Source organism: Biomphalaria glabrata, chromosome 6 (assembly GCF_947242115.1).
Source record: "Biomphalaria glabrata chromosome 6, xgBioGlab47.1, whole genome shotgun sequence".
In the NCBI taxonomy this organism is placed as follows: domain Eukaryota; kingdom Metazoa; phylum Mollusca; class Gastropoda; family Planorbidae; genus Biomphalaria; species Biomphalaria glabrata.
Window position 1 is genome coordinate 6,321,008 of NC_074716.1, and position 7,344 is coordinate 6,328,351.

Genomic DNA, 7,344 nt, shown 5'->3' on the forward strand with positions numbered 1-7,344 from the left:
CAGTTCTTGAATTGGTTACGATAATAATGTGATAGTAAATGTTATTGTTTTGTCAGCCCCGTCCTGTTAGTGTAACCCAGTAACCCACAATGCTGGCATGTTGAAAGAATGTGCTCATTAACATATATATATATATGGACGATCTAACTTGAATAAACCAGCATTTAAACTTTCAACAGACAAGAAAGTGTTTGTTAGTCTGTACTAGCCTACTATTACAAATAATAAGCGATGTGTTTCATGTAAATTGTTTAGGTGAATTTTAATAATAACAAATTATCAATAAGCATTATTCATTGTTATCCATGGAGAAATACGTTAGCAAGAATGAAACTGCGCAAGCGTTAAATGAAAAGCAAGGAACCAAACGAAGGTACAAAGAAGATTACATCGGATATGGTTTCATATCTTCGGGAACTGATGATTCTCCATTGCCATTCTGTCTGATCTGCAATGCAACTCAATCGAATGAGGCGCTTATTCCAATCAAATTGAAGAGACACTTGGAAACAGAACATCCAGCTGTAAAAGTGCAACCGAAGGAATACTTGAAAAACATCTGGGCTCAACAAAATAAACAAGCTAAGAAACTTACCTACTACCTAAAGCTGCCAGAAAAGGGATTAATTGCAAGTTATAATATAGCTCAGTTATTAGCAAAACGCAAGAAAGCACACACAGAGGCTGAATCAGTCATTGCACCAGCTTTAGCAATAGTTGTTGAAACTATTCTTGGACCCGATGCCGCCGAAAAAATTAAAAAAGTTCCTTTGTCAAATGATACTATCTCGCGCAGAATTGAAGACTTCGACGTGACTGACGATGAAGTGTCTCTGCTGTGGTCTCTTCAAGTTGATGAATCCACAGACGTTAGCGACAAAGCCCAGCTGCTAGCTTTTATTCGGTTCATAAAGGATGAAAAATGTGTCAACAAATTCTTATTTTGAAAAGACTTACAAACTACGACCAAAGGCGAAGATATTTTCAAAGTGGTGAACGAAAACATTTTGCTCTTCAAACTACAGTGGAGAAACTGTGTCAGCGTTTGCACCGATGGCTGTCCTTCCATGAAAGGAAAAAGAAAGAGATTCGTCACTCTTGTGTGTCAAGAAAATCCAAATGTATTAGTTGTTCACTGCATGATTCACAGAGAAGCTCTTGCCTTCAAATCTTTGCCGAAAAATTTTATGTCTGTTCTGAATCAAGTGATTGAAGTTGTAAACTTTATCAAAATCTCGACCGCTTGCATCCCGACTTTTCTCTCAGCTCTGTGAAGCAATGGACTCAGACTACAAATGTCTGCTGTATCATACCAACGTTCGTTGGCTGTCCAGGGGAAAAGTGTTAAAACGTGTCGTCCAACTCAAGGCCGAGTTGATATCATTCTTGGAGGCTGAAAAAAAAGACTTTAGATTTTCAATTCATGACGAGATCTGGTGGGTTAAGGTGACATTTCTCTCTGATTTATTTGATAAATTAAATTCATTGAATTTAAGTCTTCAAGGACCATCGGAAACCATCATCACTGCATCCTCAAAACTGAAGTCATTTGGGGAAAAATTGTCTTTGTGGCAAAGTAAGATCTCGAAAGGAGTCTTCGACTGCTTTCCTACTTACAATGAATGTGCTTCAAATGAAGAAATCACCCCCGAAATTCTGGACACTTTGACACACCTGCAGTCAGCATTGCAGCATTACTTTCCAACAATTGGAAATAATGAATATGGATGGGTCAGCTATCCATTTGGAAACAATGAAGCTACAAATCTGACAACTGAAGAAGCAGAACAGCTCATAGATTTAAAAAACGATGCAGTTCTTAAGTCAAGTTTTGCCGAGAAAAGCCTGGATGTCTTTTGGATTTCAATTAACAAGTTATATCCTGCAATCAGTTTAAAAGCAATCAAAATAATTCTTCCATTTGCATCTTCATGGTTTTGTGAGTTTGGATTTTCAGCACTGACTGAAATCAAGTCTAAGAAAAGAGAAAGACTTCTTACAATAGACGATGAAATGCGAATTTGTTTGTCGGCTCTGGAGTCTCGATTAGATCGAATTTGCTCTCAAAAACAGGCACACCCTTCACATTAAATGTGATACTTAAAAACAGGTAAAATCTTTTTTCTTTTTTATTATAAAACAACTGTTGCTCTTCGTGGTGTGCCGCTAAATTTTTGTAGTTTTTTTACTGTGCCGCCAGACAAAAAAGTTTGAGAAACACTGCTCTACAGTCTAGTGTTTGTGACAACTTGCCTCTGTGCCATGTGACTTAAACTTCCCCGTGTGTGTTTCCACAAGTCAAATAAGACTGCCTTTAAATAACTATAGGGCTGTAGGCATGGGCGTAGCCAGGATTTTTTTTCGGGGGGGGGTGGTGGTTTGGGGGGATTTTTTTCCCTCCCCTAGCACCCTCCCCCCCCCGGCGGAAAAAAAATAGGCCTATGTGTGTGTGTGTGTGTACATGATCTTTATTTCGGAAGACGTTTATTATGCACTAGAATGTTTCTTCCTGGAGTTAGTGGAAAAATTGTAGACTCCAAGACATTGCTTACAAGGGTTTTGGGGAGCGCTTGGAGCTCCAAGCACTAAATCTGGTATTAAAAGCCAACAAAATGAATATTCTGAGGTATCTACAGTAAATTTTCCTGCTATTAAAAAGTTTTATTTCAAAAACCTAAAACTCATTCTTAATGCCTTACTGGCGCCAAGTTGTACTAGGATGTCATCGCAACCCTTAGTATGCGTAATTCATTTTGTCAGAAAACATGTCCTGCAAACCTCATGCGACACTCTGTCACAACCTTACTAAGGTGTCGACTCCCAAATTCGCCATAGGATTTCCTTGATCTAGACCCTATCTCTATAACTGACTCCTAAAATCTGTCTTAGCCATCTTTGTTGAGCCACATTTAGTTTTTTTTCAATTTCGGCAGATGACTATCCAATGCACTTTATAATGGAGCCCCGCCACTGGTAGAAATGTGTAACCTCTCTTGGAATTAGGTGACTGTAGTTTGCTTTGGATTTTATATCGAAAAGGGAAGTTTTTTCGTCAAAATTATCTGTTGTGGATTTTAAACTAAAAAATCTCTGTGGAGTTGGGTTTTTTTTTATTCAAAATCCCATTTCCCTACGGTCATAGAATTTGGTAACTAGTTTGCTTCACAATAATTTTGATGATAGAGGTTTTCCCACATCAAAACTCTCTGTAGGGGGATTTTAAACTCAAAACCATCTGGAGGGGTTTTAAACTTTTAAGAAAAGCCATCTGTAGGAGAGGGGTTTAAACTCAAAACCCCCAGGTAGGGGTTTTAAACTCACAACCCCTTGATAGGGGTTTTAAACTCAACCCCCCTGGTAGGGGTTTTAAACTCAAACCCCCCTGGTAGGGGGTTTTAAACTCAACACTGTGCTGGGGCAAGTGATGGTTTAGTATTAAAATCTCGCCTAAAATAAACAAAATTTAAAAAAAGCAGTCACTAAATTCCGATCTCGGGGGGGGGGGGGGGGGTTCATTTCGAGAGAGGTTTGAACCCCTCCCCCCCGGCTACGCCCATGGCTGTAGGGTATAATATATAAACATTACTGTTTCCAATGGCATTGATATAGATGTAAAAGCCGTTATTCATTGTAGATCTAGATCCTCTTTAACTCTTAGTTCACGTTTTTTTCCCATCACAATATTAAAAATAAATAAATATACAAACCGGATTTTCACCAAATTACCTTTCTATTTTATTCTTCGTATTATTTTGTATATTTTTCTATAGCATAAGCACCCCATACGCTTTTAGTATGTTTTAAAAACTGTATTAGATGGTATTTGTACTGAACGGTTCTTAACTTTCAAAAGAATTAATATATCTAGATTTATATAATTGTTTAGACTGAAAAGGGCGTGGCCAAACGCCACAATCTATCCAGTGAAATGGCGCGGAAGGAAGCAAGTTGAATACAGTTTATACAGTAACTGAGTGTGGCTTGCCAACATTGTTTCCTTTGCTTGGCAAATGTAGTCAAAAGACCGTATAAAAATTGTCCAATATGTTTTAAAACAAAGTACTCACACATATGCTATTATAGCTATTTTTCAATGAAAATAAATTTTATTCACCTCAGATTATGTCGACAAAAAAAAAAAAAAAGAAATGCTTGAAATAGTTGAAATATTGTCAAAAAATTAGCTGGACTAGGCCTACACGTAGAGTCGTAGACCACGCGCTTCAAGAAAGCTGATTTTTAGTTTCGAATTCCAAAATTGAAAATATGCTAATTAATTTTTTAAATATTGTTGTAACCCTATTGGCGACGCGATGTACGAGTCCAGGAAGAGATAGAGACAGTAGAGTTTATTAGTATAGCATTTTTAGTGTTGATGTATTGCCAATTGTGTCATATTGGCTGTTTTAATTGACCATTATTAAAGCACCAGATTATTTGGAGCTCTTGTTGTCATGTTCCTGATGTGTTGGATGTGCTGTGTTTTGTTTAGCAGTGTTTACAGAAACCCTGATTAGGAGTTTATTAGTTTAGTACGGTGATGTAAATTATAGCATTTTTAGTGTTGATGTATTGCCAATTGTGTCATATTGGCTGTTTTAATTGACCAGTATTAAAGCACCAGATTATTTGGAGTTCTTGTTGTCATGTTCCTGATGTGTTAGATGTGCTGCTGTGTTTTGTTTAGCAGTTTTTACAGAAGGCCTGATTAGGAGATATCGTAACAATATATATTTATCTGTGGTTTTATCTTTTAAAAAAATACTTTGTTTTAAATGTATAAATGATGTGCATATAGCCATGACATTATATAACATTAAAAATAGGAAATATCATAAGAAATAAGAATCCTTGTGCTGGAAATATATAATACACACCTCAACACATGACATTTATATATGACTCATGGGCGTAGCCAGAAGGGGGGGGTTGGGGTTCACTTTGCTTTCATTTTGTTTATTTTAGGTGAAATTTTGATACTAAACCATCACTCGTCCCAGCACAGGCAAGGGGGTTTTGAGTTTAAAACCCCCTACCAGGAGGGTTTGTGTATAAAACCCCCTAGCATGGGGGTTTGTGTTTAAATCCACCTACCATGGGGTTTTGAGATTAAAACCCCTACCATGGGGTTTTGAGTTGAAAACCCCTACGAGAGGGTTTGAGTTTAAAACCCTTTACCAGCGGGTTTTGAATTTGAAACCCCTTACCAAGGGGTTTTGAGATTAAGACCCCTTACCAAGGGGGTTTTGCATTTAAATCTCCCTCTTCTATAACACAAAACAATCAAAAATGCAAACAACAAATTCCAAGAGCACATCTAAGGAAGATTTTGATTTTAAACTCTCCTCTAAAATTAACGATAACCCCCTCTTCAATATATAAAAGCAAATTACACACTCAAAATTCTATGAGCGTAGCCAAAGGGGTTTTGATTTTCAACCCCCAATTGGGGTTTGAAGCTAAAAAATACCTCTTCAGTATAAAAAAAAGCAATTTACACACTAATATAATATTCTTTGAACGTAACCAAGCCAAGCCAGATGCCTTTTTTAAAGTTTAAAACCCCCTCCAGATGAATTCCAAGAAATGGGAATAAAAAATGCTGTATTGATGAAACTATTAAAAAATAAAACAACGCATTAGGATTCATTAAAAGAAATTTCTACTAATCAAATACGAACATGAAACTAAAATGTTATTTAACCTTGGCAAGCCCAATAATAAAACTCCTCTTTGCCGAGGAATTGGAGCAATAGTCCCTATACACTGTCAAATAAGTAGCATAAGTTAGACTTTTTCTCATCTCGTTTAAACAGTTTTTGAGTTCTTGGATGCTCAATATCTCACTTTAAAAGAAAAATATTAACCATGCGGATATCGGACATTTTCTAATTAACATTACTTGTTTCATAAATGTAATGAGATCAGCGGTGGCCCCCTTGGGAGGAGGACAATAAATAGAATCTTTTGTCACCGTCGGCCCATCTTACAAATATATAACATAGAACAACATAGAAGATATAGTAGTACAAGAAAATGGAATTCAAAAACTATTAGCCAACACCAAACCAAATAAAGGGTTACTAGCCAGGAAAACCAGTGACTTGGCAGAATTAAAGTCATTGGTTAATATGCATGACTAAATGCATGACGCGTAGGACGTAATCATCTTCTTTTTTGAAGTAACGTCTGTATTATATAAGATAAGAAGATAAGATAAAGCTTCTGGACCTGATGGTATTCCAGCTAGATTACTCAAAGAACTAAGTAATGAGCTAGCCCCAGTGTTCAAAATACTCTTTCAGGCTTCACTTAACCAGGGCAGAGTACCAAAGGACTGGAAAGAAGCTAATGTCACCCCCCTATTTAGAAAAGGAGAAAAATCTGACCCAGGAAACTACAGACCAGTATCACTTACCAGCATCACATGTAAAATCCTAGAACACATAATATGTAGCAACATCATAAACCACTTAGACAAACATAATGTCCTCACACCATATCAACATGGCTTTAGGAAATATAGATCATGTGAAACACAACTAATAGGACTAATTGATGATTTTTCAAAAGGTTTAGATAATAGTGAACAAATAGATGCTATCTTACTAGATTTTTCTAAGGCTTTTGACAAAGTTCACCACCATAGTTTGCTTAAAAAATTAAAATATTTCGGCATTAATGGTCCACTGCATCAGTGGATTAAAGATTTTCTGATAGGGAGAGAACAAACTATAATAATAAATGGCTCTAAATCAGCACCGATAACAGTAAACTCAGGTGTACCTCAAGGAACAGTCTTGGGTCCACTACTATTTTTAATTTACATAAATGATTTACCAAATTGCATTACTTCAGGAACAAAAGTCAGATTATTTGCAGACGATTGCATAATATATAGAACAATAAAAACAACACAAGACACAGATATTTTACAAAGAGAATTAGATGAATTACAGAAATGGGAATCAAATTGGAGCATGTCTTTCCACCCAGAAAAATGTCAGTTGTTAAGAGTAACAAAAAAAACTAAAACAAATTAATTCCACTTATCTTATTCATGGCAAACCAGTAACACAGACTAAAAACGCAAAATACCTAGGTGTTATAATAAATGAAAAACTGTCATGGAATCCACATATTGATGAAACTACAAAAAAATCAAACAAAGCATTAGGATTTATTAAAAGAAATTTCTATAAATCAAATAAGAACATAAAACTAAAATGTTATTTAACCTTGGTTAGGCCAATAATAGAATATGCATCCTCTGTTTGGGACCCCTCAACTCAAGAAAACATTAAGAAACTAGAACAGACACAAAATAGAGCAGTGCGATTCATA

General features: G+C 36.1%; 1 protein-coding gene across 3 annotated transcripts in view; it reads right to left on the minus strand.

Moving 5' to 3' along the window:
• Positions 1-7,344, minus strand: part of LOC106052937 (uncharacterized) — a 50,392-nt gene that overhangs the window by 20,842 nt on the left and 22,206 nt on the right. The window lies entirely within an intron of this gene.